This window comes from Pristiophorus japonicus, chromosome 9 (assembly GCF_044704955.1).
Source record: "Pristiophorus japonicus isolate sPriJap1 chromosome 9, sPriJap1.hap1, whole genome shotgun sequence".
Classification (NCBI taxonomy): domain Eukaryota; kingdom Metazoa; phylum Chordata; class Chondrichthyes; family Pristiophoridae; genus Pristiophorus; species Pristiophorus japonicus.
In genome coordinates, this window is record NC_091985.1 from 42,585,406 (window position 1) to 42,604,655 (window position 19,250).

The 19,250-nt window shown below is 44.7% G+C and overlaps 1 protein-coding gene across 5 annotated transcripts in view; it reads right to left on the reverse strand.

Moving 5' to 3' along the window:
• LOC139272595 (regulator of G-protein signaling 7) overlaps positions 1-19,250 on the reverse strand; it is a 733,921-nt gene that overhangs the window by 682,816 nt on the left and 31,855 nt on the right. The window contains exon 2 of one of the 5 annotated variants that reach the window (XM_070888672.1): positions 4,329-4,441. The exons of 2 other annotated variants lie outside the window; for them this stretch is intronic. The gene's annotated coding sequence lies outside the window, so the exon portion shown is untranslated. Of the gene's footprint in view, positions 1-4,258; positions 4,442-19,250 lie in introns of those variants that run through there. 2 more of the 5 variants (XM_070888674.1, XM_070888673.1) reach the window with 2 other exon arrangements.

Sequence of the window (19,250 nt, forward strand, 5' to 3'; positions counted from 1 at the left end):
GACACATGGTCCAGGTATGTTATTTGATAGGCCACGTAAAATGACAATTCTGATCCGGCCGCTGCCTAAAATAACTGGTGTGCTTAATTTGTTTTAAGTGGTGCATTTGTAATTGACCAGTGGAAATGGCAAATGGTTAGTGCCATTTGCCTGATATAGGTGGTTGCTGTGATAAGTGTGGACAGTTTAAGTGGTGGACACTGTAGATGCCAGGAAGTCCTGGGGAACTAGGATGAAATATTTTATACTGGTATTAAAAAAAAACTAATATCTTGGCTCCCCCAAACAGTCTGAGAAAACAGGAGCCTATTTCCAGGTCTCGTGTCAATGCAACCCTGGATTCGACCTCTTGAACGCAAAGTGGTTGGTCCCCCAATTTTCCTTCCCTACCTATAGTACTGTCCAATTTAAGTTGATTGAAGGATTTGATAGGGTAGATAGAGAGAAATGATTTCCTCTTGTGGGGGAGACCAGAACAAGGGGGCATAACCTAGAAATGAGTGCTAGGCCATTCAGGGGTGATGTGAGAAAGCACAAAGAGTAGTGGAAATCTGGAATGCTCTCTGACCTGTTGAGGCTAGGTTAATTGAACATTTTTAAATGGAGATATTTTTGTTAGGTAAGGGTATTAAAGGATATAGAGCAACGGTAGGTAAATAGAGTTGAGGTACAGATCAGCCACAATCGAAATGAATGGCTGAACAGGCTCGTGGGGATGGATGGCCATGTTCCAATTGATAACGTAGTTGGCTTCAAGAACTTACCTTGTGAGAATCAAGAGCTCATATCCACTATGTGCTTTCCATGTGAAGATCTGTCCATGCCATATGCTCCTTGTTTACAATATCCAACAGATATAAAGTGCCATATAAAAGCAAGGTATGCAATTATATAGTGCATCACCACCTCTCTCAGTATGTCTGAAAACCATTGTACATAGCAAGATCCCACAATCAATTAATCTGCATTTTGTTTTTGATAGTATTGGTAAAGGGAAGAATGTCAGCTGGGACACCAGCAGAACTCCCTGCTCTACTTCAACTAGTGCCATGACACCTTTAATGTCCACCTGAATCAGTCGAACAGGTACATGAAGCATTGATTTAAGATCCATTCGATAAAGCAAAAAAAAAATTGTAAAGACTGATAATTAAGCTTTTTGACATTCAGAAGGAAATGTATTCAGCCACGAATATAGGTTGTGTTCGTGAAAAGAAGGCAAGGCATCCATTTGAGTAGAATATACGGTTACAGTGCATTCACCGCAAAGATGTATTTTGGCATATATTACAAATGTAAATGTGTGTCAACAGGCAAGTACAATGGTTAGTGAAGCAATCTTTTGATAATCCTTCTTAATAGTTGATATGCAAGTAAATATTTTCAAAGGATCAGCAATTATTAATTAACGAAATTAAACTTCATAAAGCATTTTATAAGTAAATATATTTTGGGAAGTACATCCGACTGAGAAGCTATCAACAAAAAATATAACCCAAGTCAAACGTTTTCTGCAATTTCTAGTACTTAAGTGCATATAAAATGATTTTGTTTGCATTAAATCTATGTCTTTTTTAATGGGATACAAATACATTCAAAAAATAAAAGTCAAATCACTACAATAATTTAATTTTAAATTCAGCATTAAAAATAAAGAAATCCTCGTTTAAGGGTAGGAATAGTTAAATGAACTGAGGAATAGTTGCTTGTAAAATACTCAACAGAATCATTTATTATTTTTGACTGTGTTTAGCATTTAAGTTTTTGACAGCTGACAACATACTGAAAAATGCACATTTAACTTCTGACAGTGCACAGACAATGAATAGGAAAGTATTTAAAATATTTTGGTAAAGAACTGGTTGGTGACGGTAAGCCCAACAACAGAGGTCAATTTTCACTAAATGACCCCAGGGAGCTACATCTTGCCATTAACCCAACAGTTGACATTCCAGTTAAATATTACAGGTAGTAAAAAGATGAGAATTGATATTATGATATACAGTACACTAGGAGATAAAATCCATGATTATTATATTGTCTCTCACTGTCATGCTAATCAGAACCACAATATAATAATCATCATGTGGAACAAGATAATGGATTAAAGGACCATAATTAATGGTTCACTTGGATAGTGAAGAATCAGTATCCTAGGGCAAAAAGACAAAATATAATTTATTTCACGGTATTGTTATAACTATCACATTATGATACTTTAAAAAATAATTACTGTATTGTCTAAAAATCATAGTGACATCCCTGTGAGTCATTTCTGATATCACCAGCAGTAATTTCTAGTCGATATCCTCTATAAACAAATATTTTCATTAAGATTTACCGATTTTATTATTAAGAAAATAGTCACAATAGCATTATAGTTGTTATTTTCTAATATAATCTCACCATGCCATGAAATGCCAGATAGTAAGGTTATTTGCCTGCGCTTATAAATGCCTCTTATAGGACTTTACGGAATAAATCTGTGTTGACATACATGTGTTATGATGATTCACAATGTATGTGGTTATTTACATTCCCTGAAAAGGTAACAGAACCAGAACCCTAAAGATGTGGACCAAATGTTTCAAACACTATGGGGAGAAATTGCCCCGCGCCTGGTTCAGGGTGCATAATTTGAATTAAATAAATGTTTATCGGACAGCGGGAAGAAGAGGTAACTGACTCTGAATTCGGGTCTTTAACTGAGAAAAATTGTCGGAGCGGTGCTCTGCGCCTCCGCGGGACGGTAGCGGGGCAAGAGAGAGGCGGAAGTGCAGCGATGTCACTCAGCGCGACACAGACGTCCCTGTGCACTCTGCAGCTATTTCCTTGGTGCCCACTGGGCCGCCAGGGAGAGTTTCGGCCAGGCCAGCAGCCCAGTACTCAAGAGGAGGTGCCAGGCTGCCTGTTGGTGGCCCAGTCAAATCGTCAGCCGCCATTATTGTGCCGACTGCAAGGCCCTCCCCTTTAAGGGCCTGGGGCATATAGGGATCGGCGCGGGGCGATAAGGGGTCAGCGCACACGCCGATGACCTCAGGGGCGTGGCGCAAACCTCCTGGAGGCACTAACGGGCCTTTCAGAAAGGGGCAATTTCGGCCCCGATACCTATAAAATATGTACAACTAACAACTAGAGTTTGACATGATTGATACCTTATTTTTAACAAGCTTAATGTCCTACTTTTAATTGATAATCAGGGGTTCTTAAAGATAGACCTTTATTTGCTGACCAGTTGTGATTCTGTGGATGCTTTTAGCATGGTTCTAAGATTTGTTTTTAATGTTATAAATTTATTTTTTACTAATTGTTACACTTAATTATTTTAAAATAATTTTGCTAAAAATTGTATTGGAGTGAATTGGTTTATTTGTAACTAATTTATAAAATGCTATGCTGATGTTTTATTGCTGAGTTAAAACAGGACAACAGCACAAACAAAAACCAGAGAGAGTCGCTGAAGGTCATAAAGTAGAAATATCTAACTAAAATAATAATTTTCAACACTGGTTAATAGTTATGAAGGTGGAGCAGTGTTCTAAAACCACAGCACGTTATAGAACAGAATGGAAGGAAATCAGTTCATCACCACAATCTCTCATAAGTGAGTTCTTGATCTTAATCAATTTGTCATATGGAGCTACATAGTGAAGGTGGCCGTTTCCTCACAGAGAAAATGATGGAGGAAATCAGGAGCTGAGTTACCCCAAGACACTTTTGTATAATTTCTTGTTACTGGCTCGGAACCAAAACCGGCAAAGTCCAAGTAAATGATGCTACAGGTTGTGTACGGTACAAGGACACCAAGGAGCATTTTTTTTTTAAAAAGAGGGGTCTCACCATCAAAAATTAAAATAATGCACTTAATACAGGTACAACGTCGAGAATCCGGAGTTCCAGAATCCGTACTGCTCCAGAATTCAGACACCAGGACAATCCGTGGTGGGGTTGTCCGGAATCCGGAAAATGTTCCGGAATCTGGACCCGTCTCAGGCCACTGCCGACCTCTCCCCCGCCTCGGGCCGCCGCCAACCTCTCTCCCGCCGACCTCTCCCCCGCCACGGGCTGCCGCCAACCTCTCTCCCGCCGACCTCTTACGTGCTTCGGGCCGCTGCCGCACTCTCCCCCACTAACCTCTTACCCGCCACCGACCTCTTCCCGCCTCGGGCCGAGCCCCACTGTCGCCGTTCGAATCCCCCCCGCCACTCAATCCCCCCGCTGCCGCCGTTCAACCAACCCCCTCCCCTCTCCTACCTACCTACCTTGGCCCAGGTGTTTCCAGACTCGGGATGTCGTAAAGCCGTTCCGCAGTCCAGAAATACACAAACCTGGGCTCAGGCGTTTCCGGATTCGAGACGTCATAAAAATATTCCGCAGTCCAGAAATACACAGAATCCGGAGCGGCCTAAGTCCCGAGGCTTCCGGATTCTCGACACTGTACCTGTAACAAGTTAAACAAGACTGTTTCTGTTTGCTTACACAATCACTTCTAGTTAATGGCATCTACCCTGATTAAAGGAGTATTGACAGCAGTTGAAGTGCATTGCACAATTTTTTAAGCAGCTAGTGACAAGGGCAAGATTTGAGTGCCTGATTTGCTGTAAACAATAGATTGTGCAATGAACCTGTCAATAATGATGTCAATGCAATCAATCGATCACATCCATCTCTGATATTTCCAACTCTAATTTAAAGGTAAAATAGAGTACAAAAACAAAGGGGTAATTCTAATCCTTTGCAAATTACTGGTTAGGCTCCAATTAGAATAGAGCCCAGTTTTTGACACCTTACTTTAGCAACGATGTCAAGGCTATAGAGAGGGTACCATTGAGATTCACTAAAATAATACCAGGGATAAGAGACTTCAGTTATGAGACTGGAGAAACTGGGGCTCTTTTCATTAAAAAAAAGGATTAAGCTCTAAAATAATGAAGGATTATGATGAGGCAAATAGAGAAAAATATTTCCTATAGTTAGTGACAATGGGCTCAATTTTTGCTAATGCCGTTTTTTGGCGTATTGCAAGAGTTACGCCCGTTTTCTTTTGGCCCCGAATACTCCAAAAAATTAACTAGCAAGTTTCCCCGTTCTATTTTTTGAAATTGGCGCCGCGCAGCTTGTCCTGTAGCTTCAGGAGGTGGAGCCTAATGTCTGCGCTGAAAAAACAATGACCCCCTTCTGCGCATGCGCAAAAAAAAAGGATGTTTTTAATATGATTGCTATGGGCGCGTATGCCCAGTACAGCTCCCAGTCTGCATTCTGCCATTTTTAAAGAACCAGTTGTGTGTGAGAACTTGAATTCTCAGTGGAAAAATAGGAGCTGCAATACAATATGCAACGCAGCTCACGGACCATGAATTTCTTACAGGATGAAGTGGAAGCACTAGTTACTGTAATTGAGGCCAGATGGCACGAGCTGGACACCAGCAGAGGTCACATAAAAGTTTCACCAAAAGAAATGAAGAAATGCTGGAACCAACTTGCAGAAGATTACTGTGCAATGGTGACCACCCCGAGGTCTCAAGGACAGTGCAATGGAATTACAATTGTAAATGTGACCATCTGTGTATGTCCCACCCAGCAGAAAGACACCCTCTCTAAAAAGTTATACTTTCATCTTTGCAGAGGAAGGTGGCATACAACAAAAGGGAATGAACTGGAACAGGAGGAGGCCTGGCAAATCTGTACCCACTGACACCCTTGGAAGAGGTTGCTGCTTTGATGGGTCCTGCCTGGAGAAAAGCAACCACCACTGCACAAGCTGGGCCCACACTCGAGGGAGAGGTTAGGTCCTGCAAATTCCACAGTCTGGCTTTGCTAAATTTTAAGTAATGTGCAGGTTAGCATGCTACCGTTCATGGGGATGTCTCCGTCAGCACATTGCATCAACTGAAGCATAGCTATCATTCATCGTGGTCCTTCAAATGAGCCTGCTGCGCTATGCTGTGTGAGCCTACTCATGCCACCCTGCCCCATCCTCTTAATTAGGCATTAGGAAAAAATGGCTAACCATTTTTCTGTTCTGTTATATTTTGCAGAACTTGAGGCCAACCCTCATGAGGCTGAAGCCGATGCTGAAGATTCAGATGCGGACGAGCCTAAAGAGGAGAACATCTTCCAATCCCACTTTCCAGACCAAGAGCATGGGGTTGAGGGGGAGAGGGAGGTGATGGATGAAGCTCACACTATTGTACTCACTGTGGAGGAGCTACAGATGCCGCCCATTGAGATGCCAGCCCCTTGCCTGAGTGGTACGAGCGTTGGGACATTCCACAGTTCCTCACAGTCCGAGGCTGGGGATTACAGTGGGGTGCAGCAAGGCACACCCAGGGCCCCACCATCTGAGGCTGCGGGTCCCAGTGGGATGCAGCAAGGCACACCCAGAGCCCCACTGTCCGAGGCTGCGGTTCCCAGTGGGATACAGTGAGCCACACCCAAGGTGAGGAGAGGAAGGAGAGCTCGACAGCGCTCTCCTGAGGTGCAGATCTAACAGATGTGGTTCAGATGATGGCAATGAGTGATGAGAGCATTGACCTTGCATGATCACTCCTGGGGTGGGTGATGAGGTATCGGAACTGTTGGGAGAAGTAACAATACTCTCACGAGAAATGGGAACACTGTCCTGGCACATCAGGGAGGGAATGTCGCAGGTAGCTGCTGCTCTGTCAGTGAACATGAGGGAGGGAATGTTTCAGGTAGTTCAAACACCGTCAATGAACATGAGGGAGGGAATGTCGCAGGTAGTTGAGACACTGTCAAGGACACAAGGGAGGGAATGTCGGAGTTAGCTGCTGCAATAAGGGAACACGCCCAGACCCCGCGTCCATTGACAGAATCAACTGTCACTTCAACTCCAATCCTCAGACCAGCCTGTGAAGAGGCCCAAGCCGGACCTTCGACATTACCGCCTGCACCCACCCCCTCCCCCATCAAGAAGTGCGCATTACCAGAGATGTTCGTAAAAATAAGCTTGGTACCAACCCGCGAAACGCTGCGCCACCGCCTGCGGGCAGGGGTGGAGTCAACAAGACCTAGCGCAGTGGGTGGTCTTAGAATAAGGTGGAGGAGAGATGGGTGCAGTCTTTCTTTGCTGCTGTTGTTGTTGTTGGTATTATTATTGTTGTTACTGTTGTAACTGTTCTCAACTTAAAAGTTTTTTGTAAGTTATGTAAATTTACAAGTTTAAAAGTTTGTAAGTAATCTTAAAGTTTTTCAGTGATCTTAGAGTTTGTAAATGATCTTAACTGAAAACTTTAAAGTTTGATACAAGAATATTTTTATTAAAGTTAAGTTAACTACAAACAAGTATCTGTTAAACTTTTGAATAAAATATATTTTAAATTATAACTGAATCATTTCCATTATTTGTTCCATTAACACAACACAACATTACGGAACAGGTCCAAACATTAAACATAGGTCCATTTGGAATAGTTGCCGCTGAGCCTTCAGGCAGCAAAGCTTTCACAGATGAGCTGCTGGCACAAGACTCGAGCAATCATTAAAGGGGCACGACGGCCCGCTCTCCTCCGCCGTCATGCTGCAGGTTCAGGTAGTTGCATGGCTTCCTTGTCCTTGTCCTCGTGCTGCATCTTCGTCCGCATCGTCAGCCACTCTCACCTCAGGTGGGTCTTCTACTACCAGCTGCTGCTGCCTCATGATGGCTAAGTGAACTGAACGACAATCTCAGGGGAGTATTGCAAGTAGCCTCAGGAATGGTCCAGGCATCGGAAACGCTGTTTCAAGTTGCCAATGGTCCTTTGTATTATGCTGCGCATCACAACGGCGACATGTTGTATTCCCGGTCAGTTTCCGTCCGGGTTACGCGTAGGGGTGTCATGAGCCTGGTGGCGAAGCCATACCCTTTGTATCCCAGCAGCCAGTTCTGCCCTTCTGGCTGCTGCTGAAACATGGCAGATATAGCGCTCTCGCGTCGGATGAACGCATGATGGGTGCTCCCAGGGTATCTCGCATCAACTGACATGATGCAATGTGTGTCATCACACACGAGCTGCACAATAACGGAGTGGAAACCTTTTCTGTTCCTGTACATCTCGGAATCCTCCAAAGGTGCTCGCAAGGTGATGTGGATACAATCAATGCAGCCCTGTTCCTTTGGGAAACAGTAATCCTGGAGAAGTCTATATCCCTTTCTCACATTGTCTGGACGGTCATGGAGAACTTTATGTCGACATTCCTCTGGGCATATAGTGCAGCAGTCACCTGCCGAATGCAGATGTGTGTTGCATGTTGAGAAATGGCGCATATATCCCCAGTTGTGGCCTGGTGCATAGAATATCCAGATGCATAGAATGAAAGTGCAGCTGTAACCTTCACTTCAACTGACAAATCAGTCCTCCTGACACTTCTAGGTTGCAGGTCTGCTTTTACTAACTCACAGATCTCAGTTACAACTTCTTTGTGGAAACATAGCTTTCTCACACAGTCTACATCACTTAGGTGCAGGTACGAACGCCTGTCTCGATATACCCAAAGTGGGTAAGGCCTCCTGCCCATCAGCCTACATGCTCTGAGGTTCCTCATGTGATGACGTCAAATCAATTGTCTCCTCCGCAGCACCATCATGCAGAAAGCTTGCACGAGGTATGGCATTGTCAGTATTGCATGATTAAACTGTACCTTTGCAAGAAGCTCAAAACAGCAGGACAAGGAGTTAAAGCTTCTTTGTTCTCTCTCTCCCCAAGGTCAATGCCCTAGTATGGACCACACCCTGGTCTGCGCATGCGCAGTAGGCTTGCTTGGAATGGGAAGCTAGGCATTCAAATGAGGACATTTGGGGCAACGAAGTCTAATGCAATTCTTTAATTTTAGATTTTTTTTCAAAGTACCACCCCACCACCAACTGAATGCCTCCTCTCCGGACATGAGGGTCAGCCGGCAGAATCGCTCCCTCGCCAGGGGCTTGGCAAACACTGACCCTCCCACCCCCTCCCCCCCCCGCCCCAGGCCTCTTTTGATGCTGCTGCATAGTGTAAGGTTTCTCATCCCTTCAGTTCCGCTTCCACACCCGCCCCCACACCCCCCAGGCTTCTTCTGAAGCTGTGCCCCAAGCCCGTGTCTGGACGAGGGACCGATTCTGCCAGCCGCGCTCCGACCTCGGTTTGGAGACGCTTGGTGCTGGCATGGCACTTTGAAAGAAATGCAACATTAAAGAATTGCATTTTCTGCATTTTAAGTTTGAAAAAATTAAGCTTCATGATAGAAACATAGAAACATAGAAACATAGAAAATAGGTGCAGGAGTAGGCCACTCGGCCCTTCGAGCCTGCACCGCCATTCAATGAGTTCATGGCTGAACATGCAACTTCAGTACCCCATTCCTGCTTTCTCACCATACCCCCTGATTTCCCTAGTAGTAAGGACTTCATCTAACTCCTTTTTGAATATATTTAGTGAATTGGCCTCAACAACTTTCTGTGGTAGAGAATTCCACAGGTTCACCACTCTCTGGGTGAAGAAATTCCTCCTCATCTCGGTCCTAAATGGCTTCCCCCTTATCCTTAGACTGTGTCTCCTGGTTCTGGACTTCCACAACATTGGGAACATTCTTCCTGCATCTAACCTGTCTAACCCCGTCAGAATTTTAAACGTTTCTATGAGGTCCCCTCTCATTCTTCTGAACTCCAGTGAATACAAGCCCAGTTGATCCAGTCTTTCTTGATAGGTCAGTCCCGCCATCCCGGGAATCAGTCTGGTGAACCTTCGCTGCACTCCCTCAATAGCAAGAATGTCCTTCCTCAGGTTAGGAGACCAAAACTGTACACAATACTCCAGGTGTGGCCTCACCAAGGCCCTGTACAATTGTAGCAACACCTCCCTGCCCCTGTACTCAAATCCCCTCGCTGTGAAGGCCAACATGCCATTTGCTTTCTTAACCGCCTGCTGTACCTGCATGCCAACCTTCAATGACTGATGTACCATGACACCCAGGTCTCTTTGCACCTCCCCTTTTCCTAATCTGTCACCATTCAGATAATAGTCTGTCTCTCTGTTTTTACCACCAAAGTGGATAACCTCACATTTATCCACATTATACTCCATCTGCCATGCATTTGCCCACTCACCTAACCTATCCAAGTCACTCTGCAGCCTCATAGCATCCTCCTTGCAGCTCACACTGCCACCCAACTTAGTGTCATCCGCAAATTTGGAGATACTACATTTAATCCCCTCGTCTAAATCATTAATGTACAGTGTAAACAGCTGGGGCCCCAGCACAGAACCTTGCGGTACCCCACTGCATATGTGTTCTTGACACCCTCCAAAACTTTGCATAAAAACACTGGCGTCTTTCTGCACCGATTTTTTAATGTGCGTGGTATTTCTTAAGTGACCAGAAGGATTTTTGGGAGTGGTTATACACGCCGTCTTCGGAAAAATGTAAGTTGGCCAAACTTGCATAAATGTGAAAAACTGGCGCAGACATCTGGTTACGCCATCTATGACGTGAAAAAAAAACGAACCTAAAAAAATCGTAACTGAATTACGCTGGCACACAATCTTTGGGGAAACTTAGATATTTTAATTTAGGCCAAAAAAAGCATCGCGTGCCAAAAAACGGCACAGGTAACTGGGGAAAATTGAGCCCTATGTAAGTAGAGGACTTAAATTTAAGAGCCTCACCAAAGAGTAAATGTACAAGTTAGGAGATTTTTTTTTTGCCCGACCAAAAACAAGCACAGTCTATCATAACTTTTAAACGGGAAGTGGATAAATATTTGGGAAAAAATTAGAAAGGGGATGTAATAAGGATTGGGAATGGGACGAAATGAATAGCTCTTTCAAAGCTGGCATAAGCACAATGGGCTGAATGGTCTTCTTCTGTGCAGTACAGTTTATAATTCTGTGATTCTGAGCTAAAGTGGAATAAAAACATAATAATGGAAAAGGTTGTGCAGCTGCAGATTTAGTACCTGCTGCAACAGAAACTATCTTTAACGGTCAACATAGTAGCATTTGAACTGTTTTTTCAGATCACAAAATTCTGGGATCTGCATGCTCCCCAATTTCAAAAAAACGTTTTCACAGCAGTTTAGAAATCTTACCCTCCCCCCGGCCCCACCACCACCATCTCCCGCCCCATGCACTTCAATAAAGCAATAACATAATTTTGTTCAATTAGTTGAAAGCCGGCTTCTCCAGGTTTCTTGCTGGTCCAAGCAACATCTTATCATCATCTTCGTTTCCTCTGATTAGAAATGGAACTCCTGCATCTAATGCTGAAACTGCATTAAAGAAGTTCAGTTGCCTCTTTTCGCCAAATACATCTTTCACTGCAACAACTTTGAATTCTCAATAAAGCCTAAATCCATCTAAGAGTTGAATACTGTTTTCACACGTAGGGATGTTCTCCTAACACCTCGCTCACACTCGCTAGACAAGATACAGGTAAAAGCCTATTGTCTGGCACATGATCTTTCTCTAACCTCTCTGCACCATAATCTTTCCTATCTTTCTCTATTTAATCAATACTATTATGGATATTGATCCTTTTGCATTCCTCTTATCTCCAAATATGCCATCCTATATGCATCTCTTCCTCCCTACATCCTTATTGTTTTGAAATCAAGACAATGTCTCCTACTCTAACTTATACATTCCTAGCATTTCAGTGCTATCTACAAACTGCTCAAACCCAATCTTACTATCATCAAACTATTATCTATTGACTTTTTTTTTTAAACCACATCTTGGGGACGAAATTCAATTCCGCCTGAAAGCTGGCGCAGCTAACATTTTTTTAACCGCCGTTTCAGAAGAGGTCCCCTCTTTCACGAAATTCAGCTGTCTTTTTTTCCAATCGGCCAGGAAGTCGGTCATAAAGAGGGCGGAGGTACGGCGGTAAGTGGTGGTGAGGGGCGGAAGTGGAGGCGGGATGGATTCTCCGCCGCTGTCACTCAGCAGCGGAGCAATGGTGACGTCATTGCGCATCTGCATCACCACGTATCTCGCCTCCGTTAAAGGGGAGAGAATTGGCCATCAGTCGCGATCGGACACTGGACCACCAGGGAGTGTTTCAGCTGGGCCAGCGGCCTGGCACCCAAGAGGGGGTGCCAGTTTGCCTGTTGGCGGCCCGGCCGAACCCGGGAGCACAATAGTCCGGCCGACATGGAAGTCGGCTGGCAAAAAAAAAAATTGTGGCCACAGCATTGGGCCCTCGTCTTTAATGGTCACCGCACAGCCAGGGCAGAGAGAGAGCATACAAGGTACACCGACAAAAAAAAGCTGTTGGGGGCACTGCTTGGTGGCAGTAAAAACATAAGAACATAAGAACATAAGAATTAGGAACAGGAGTAGGCCATCCAGCCCCTCGAGCCTGCTCTGCCATTCAACAAGATCATGGCTGATCTGGCCGTGGACTCAGCTCCACTTACCCGCCCGTTCCCCGTAACCCTTAATTCCCTTATTGGTTAAAAATCTATCGATCTGTGACTTGAATACATTCAATGAGCTAGCCTCAACTGCTTCCTTGGGCAGAGAATTCCACAGATTCACAACCCTATGGGAGAAGAAATTCCTTCTCAACTCGGTTTTAAATTGGCTCCCCCGTATTTTGAGGCTGTGCCCCCTAGTTCTAGTCTCCCCTACCAGTGGAAACAACCTCTCTGCCTCTATCTTGTCTATCCCTTTCATTATTTTAAATGTTTCTATAAGATCACCCCTTATCCTTCTGAACTCAATCTATCATCATAAGGTAACCCCTTCATCTCCAGAATCAGTCTAGTGAATCGTCTATGGAGCCCCTCCAAAGCCAGTATATCCTTCCTTAAGTAAGGTGACCAAAACTGCATGCAGTACTCCTGGTGCGGCCTCACCAATACCCTATACAGTTGCAGCAGGACCTCCCTGCTTTTGTACTCCATCCCTCTCGCAATGAAGGCCAACATTCCATTCGCCTTCCTGATTACCTGCTGCACCTGCAAACTAACTTTTTGGGATTCATGCACAAGGACCTCCAGGTCCCTCTGCACCTCAGCATGTTGTAATTTCTCCCCATTCAAATAATATTCCCTTTTACTGTTTTTTTTCCCCCAAGGTGGATGACCTCACACTTTCCGACATTGTATTCCATCTGCCAAACCTTAGCCCATTCGCTTAACCTATCCAAATCTCTTTGCAGCCTCTGTGTGTCCTCTACACAACCCGCTTTCCCACTAATCTTTGTGTCATCTGCAAATTTTGTTACACTACACTCGGTCTCCTCTTCCAGGTCATCTACGTATATTGTAAACAGTTGTGGTCCCAGCACCGATCACTGTGGCACACCACTAACCACCGATTTCCAACCCGAAAAGGACCCATTTATCCCGACTCTCTGCTTCTGTAAGATTTTGCTCACTAAATTTCGCAGGAGGTGGGGGGGTCCCAGCGGTGCGTGCACTGATGACACACGCACGACTGGTTGGCAGCAGCGAGGCAGAAGTGAGGACAACCAGAAACCCCCCCCCCCACCGAGTTGAATTTAGCTTGCGGCGGCCATTTGACCAGAAATTGGCGGCCGCTTGACTCCGCCTCATGGCCGCCGCAAACGGGCGGTAACGGGCCTTATTGGGGAGTTGAATTTTGGCTCCCTTCTCTCCTATTCTTTTCAGGCATGATAGCTTACTGCAATATGGGCCTTGACCCTTTACCTAGCCTTCTCAATTAAAACAAATAAGGCTGCTGTAATTGGTGTAGCATAAGAGATATTTTCTTTTCTGAAGGTATCCCCTTTCTCATTTCAGTACGGTAAATGAAAATGTGTTGTTGATGCCAGTTCATTGGATATATTCAAGAGGAAGTTAGATATGGCCCTTATGGCTAAAGGGATCAAGGGGTATGGAGAGAAAGCAGGAAAGAGGTACTGAGGTGAATGATCAGCCATGATCTTATTGAATGGTGGTGCAGGCTCGAAGGACCGAATGGCCTACTCCTGCACCTATTTTCTATGTTTCTATGTTTATTGTTCAGCTGGCTACTAGAATCCTGTTGCTCATTGAGCAGAACTAGATTGCCTCATTATTATCTTTTGATATGTAGCATATCTGTGTCCTATATGAAGGTACTTTAGTTTAGAGGTAAGGAACATGTCTTTTCCATGAGAAACTTCTTTGTGTAAACCTTTTAGGGACTAGGGGCGAGAAATTCATATACTTATCGCCCCCTGTTAGCATCAGAGATTCTTGAAAAAAATGGCGGCCAGCTAGAGGCAGTCCCCACAGCGACTGCCATTATCGTGGGTCCCTTTGCGCTGCTGGTAAACGGCGGCGCCCTGTAAAAAAAAAAATGGCAACGTCACCTACGTAAACTTCAATCCTAGCACTCAATTCAGCGCTGGGTCCATAGCACACCAGGTTAACCTGACACGCAAGCACACTGACAGACACTGACAGGGGCGATATCTGCAGCTTAAAGGGGCACACACATCAATCAGGTAAGTTTGAATGGAAGGGTTTGGCCTTGTTTTTTTGAGGTGGCTTGCTGTAATATATATGAAAGGTTTTTTTTAAGTGTTTTGGGAGAGTTGCTGGACCCTTGTAGGGACTCGGATGGTGAATGAACACCTTTCTAAAGAGAGAATATGCTGCGAGTACTCAGTAAGTCACGCAACATCTATGGAGTTCATGACTAGATTTTCCACTAGGGGGCCATCGCCCCAAAAAATGGGCCTTGTTTCAGCGATGTAGGACGTCTCATCCTTACTGATCGCTGGTACATGGCCCATTTTTTTTTTGTGATTTTCCACTCAGCCTTAGGCCGGCGATGTGGAATGAGCGATCTCATTTTCACGAAGTCACGTTCGCCCACCGAAAGAGGAAGTCAAAAGGTTTCCCTAGCAACGGCCTTGTGCGCATGTGTGAGTTTTTTTTCCGGCCGATTGGTTTTACTGCGTATCGAGAGGTCAGGGGTCATCACACATGCTCAGAAGGCAGAACGCAGAGAGAGGGGCTGGAGAGAGAGAGAGGAGGAAGACAGTATGAGTAAAGGGGATAGTTGATAATCGAATTGTGCTTACAGAGCACTAAAAGAATTTACATAATCTAAATTTGAATTTAAATTTATCAAATATAATATTAAAAATATCGGAAATAGAATCTGAGAGGAAAAGGGCGAAGCCTTTTAGTGACGAGGCTAATGAGGCCCTGGTGAACATGGTCAAGTCCCGGTGGGACGATTTGACTCAGGGTGTACACGGAAAGCCCCCACTCCGTGTTTATAGGAAAATATGGGCGGTGATCGCTGCAGTGGTGTCCTCGGCATCCCATGAGGCGAGGGGATCTGACCAGTGCCGAAAACACTGGAATAGCTTGGTGGCTGCAGCAAGAGCAAGTTGCATTTTATATTTTATGTTTTACTGCTTATATTTTATATTTTACTGATACATGCAAATTTTTATTAGAGCAATGAATCTCCTGCATTGCATGTAATTCTTGAATGTTTTAGTTAAACCATACGAACAGTGAATAGCTTGGGGGCTGCAGCAAGAGTAAGTTGCATTTTATATTTTACTGATGCAGGCAAATTTTTATTAGAGCAATGAATCTCCTGCATTGCATGTAATTCTTTAATGTTTTAGTGAAATCAGGTTAACAGTAAATTGCAAATAATAATTTAAAAATTAATATGTAATGTTTTACTTTTGCATGTAAATTTTTTTTATAGCAATGAATGTCCTGCATTTAGTTCAACTTGGACATTCTATATTGTATTAAATAACCCTTGACTGAAATTATGTTACGTGAACCAGCAGCATGTAACATTTTAAACATTTTAAACTGTTGTAACGTCAAGCTACTACCTAGTCCAGTAGCTTATGCCATGCCATGCCATGCTCTTTTCTTGTTTGCAGAAGATATCTATCAATAATGCCATGCAAAGGCCGACAGGGCAGCATTGCTCAGCTGCAGCTCTTGAGCGAGATTGAGGAGCGTGCGGCCGCGCTGGTTGGCCGTGAAAGCCATTCGGCCACTACCCGTGGTCTGGCTGAACGCAGCCATGCGTCTCGTAAGTAATTTGTAATTTGTCGCACTGTATTAAAAACAGTATTAAAAACTTAAGCATGTAACTGATCTAATGTCCTGTAATTAAAATGTGAAATGCAATATACTGGTAATGTGCTTATGATGTACTAAGGATGTCATGTCAGTTCATGCATGCATAAGAAGCACGGCTTATGAAGCAGGGATTGGAGCAGTTACAGCTTTCTGGGGTAGTGAAAAGTATTGATATGTAACGTCTCTTAGTATTGTTCATCGTTATGTTCTAATGAGCTATGTAAAAATGTCATCATGTGTGTTTTTAAGGTAAACCTGTTACACTGGTAGAGGTGCAGTTGGCACCAGGTCCGTCACCATCTGCATCGGTGGAGCAGGAGGAACCTGATGAAGAGCTTGAGGCAGATCTATTTCCTCGCATGGCATATGAGAAGGAAGAGCAGGAGGATGAAGAGGAGCTGGAACTCCAGCACGAGGAGGCTGTTCATGTGGGGAGGGATGAATCTGCAATCATCTCAATTGAGAGCGATGAGGCACCGGGACCAAGCGGTGTGCAGCTGGTGACGCCAAGGCACGACATATTGCACACGCCAACCCCACGGAGGTCGGGTCAGCGAGGTGAGCAATCGCCTACCTTGGATGGGCAGACAGAGTGCTTGATCTCCATGTACAGGGAGACGGTCGCAATAGGTCGTGAGCTTATCCAGGGGTTCAATCAGTTCTCCACGAACTGGAGCCAGTTCTCCACGACCTTCTCCAACTGGTCTGTCAATCAAACTGAGTTAGCACGACAGACCTTGAAGGGGATCAGAGAGCAGATCGCCGCAACCAATGCCCTTCGGCATGCCTTGCTGGCTGGACACAGCGCTGCACCCCAAGGTGTCGTGTCGTCTCAGAGTTTGACCCCTAGCACTCAAGCGAGTTTGGAGGATACAGTTCCTCTTGACTTGGAAGACAAGCCTCAGGCTTCGCCTTCCACTCATCACTTCCACCACGGCAGGAAGTCTTGCCGTTGCTCGCTGCACGTCAGCTTCGTCTCGGTCTGCAGAGACCAAAACGGGCGAGTGGAGTTAAAACACGGGGTGGGAAAGGACCTGGAGGGAAACGTGGCCGCAGGTAGGGAGGGGGGTTGGTTTTTCAAATTAATTGTTAATTTTTTTAAAGTTAGTTTTTTCATTGTTGTTTGGGGTGGGGGGGGGGGGGTGTTGATAAAATATTTTGAATAATTTGTTTTGTTAAATAAATTTTTTTTATTGAGTTTAACAATTGTTGTGCCTTCTCTCAGTTATGTTAAGCATAACATTTTAACACTTGTTCTGCATTAGTTGAGCATTGTATTATTGTTACAAAAGTTTACTAAACTTAAGCATTAATGAACATGCCAGGCCACTGCAGGCAAGGCAGAAACGTAACTCTACGCAAATGCAACTTTTGCTTAACTATAAATGTAAATGTAAATGTGGCTATCCACAATGAAAGGTCATGAAAATGCATTCGTAAATGAGCTGCTGACGCAATAGCTTAGCAGCCGCGTAACTGCCACTGAGTACTGGTCTTCGGGGGTGGGGGGGGGGGGGGGGAGACCAGTGCTACATCGCCTAGCTGATTGCCCTCCCCTAGGTCCTCACAAGCCTCTTCCTCCGCCTCTTCCTCCTTGCTGGCTGGCACTTCCATCTCCCCTCCTTCTGGAGGTGGACCTGCAGCCCCATCTGGCATTAGTTGTCCTCCTTATAGCTAGGTTATGCAGCATACAACACACCACAATAAACTCAGCGACCTGGTGAGGGTGGTACTGTAGGCTGCTACCAGAATGGTCCAGGCATCTGAAGCGCTGCTTTAGGACTCCAATTGTCTTTGCGACGATGTTGCATTTCGCTATGTGGCTTTCATTGTAATGTTTCTCTGCTTCAGTGACGGGATTACGCAGTGGGGTCATCAGCCAACTGGCAAGGCCATATCCCTTATCCCCCAGCATCCAACTGTGACCTTCTGGCTGAGGGATAGCACTCTCACGTAGGATGTGCACATCATGGATGCTGCCAGGAAATGTAGCATTTACTGTCATGATTATTTGATTGAGGTCGACAACAAGCTGCACATTTCGGGAGTGGAATCCCTTTCTGTTACGAAACACCTCCGCGTTCTTTAAGGGAACTTTCAGGGCGATGTGCGTGCAGTCTATTGCTCCCTGCACCTTGGGGAAGTCTGCTATTGTGGAGAAACCCAAAGCCCTCCCGGTCTGTGCCTCCCTGGTCATAGGAAAGCTTATAAAGTCCATCCTGCGAGCGTAAAGGACTTCAGTCACCTGCCGAATACAGCAGTGTGTGGCGTGCTGAGCAATATGACAGATGTCGCCAGTTGAAGCCTAAAAAGATCCCGAAGCATAGAAGGCTAGGGCTGCAGTAACCTTCACCTCAACAGACAGTGCAGCTATGATGGTGCTGGAAGACTGAAGATCCCCCATGATGAGCTGGCAAATCTCATCGATGACCTCCTTCCGGAAGCGCAGCCTCCTTAGACACGCATTTTCAGACAAGTTTAGGTAAGATTGCGTTTCTTTGTACCTTCGTTGGCTGTCCACTCGTCTCCTCTGTCTCTGTCTGCACATTTCTCTGCCACCTCTTCGATTGATCCTTTCAGAAACCAGCTTGTGAGCAGTTACGAGTAATGTCGCAGAAAGCATAGGCCCCATCACTATCAATAATTATTTTCAATTGCTATAAATGAACTTTTCACTAAAGAATGTGAATCTATTAAACTCCTCTATCTATTCCAGCCCCAGTCTAACACTAGGCCCCCTTCACTTTAAATAATTATTTTCACCAGGTATAAATGAACTTTTCACTAAAAAATGCCTAATCCACTAGGCTACTATTAGTAAAATTAAATATAATTAAAAATCTGAGTAGATCTATCTATACAGGACCCATAAATCACTCACAACCATCTAAGCACAATTTTTTGGTTGTCTCCCCCCTTCCTCCGATCTTCAAAATGGCGCCCGTAGTGCCCATTTCCTTCTGTAAAGCCCGGGAAAAGCAACTATTTCACAGCAATGTTTTAGCCTTCCATCAGCCCGGCCTTGTGATGGCGATGTGCCGAAAGTTGGGATGGGCCTTGTGTGGCCGATCAGATCGGCGATCAGTTCAGCAAAATAAGCAGAAATTTGGGGGCTTATTTTACCGGCGATCTTTCTGGCTCAGTTTCCACTTTTTGTTCAAAATGGGCGATAGAGGTCCGTTTTTGGCGATATATG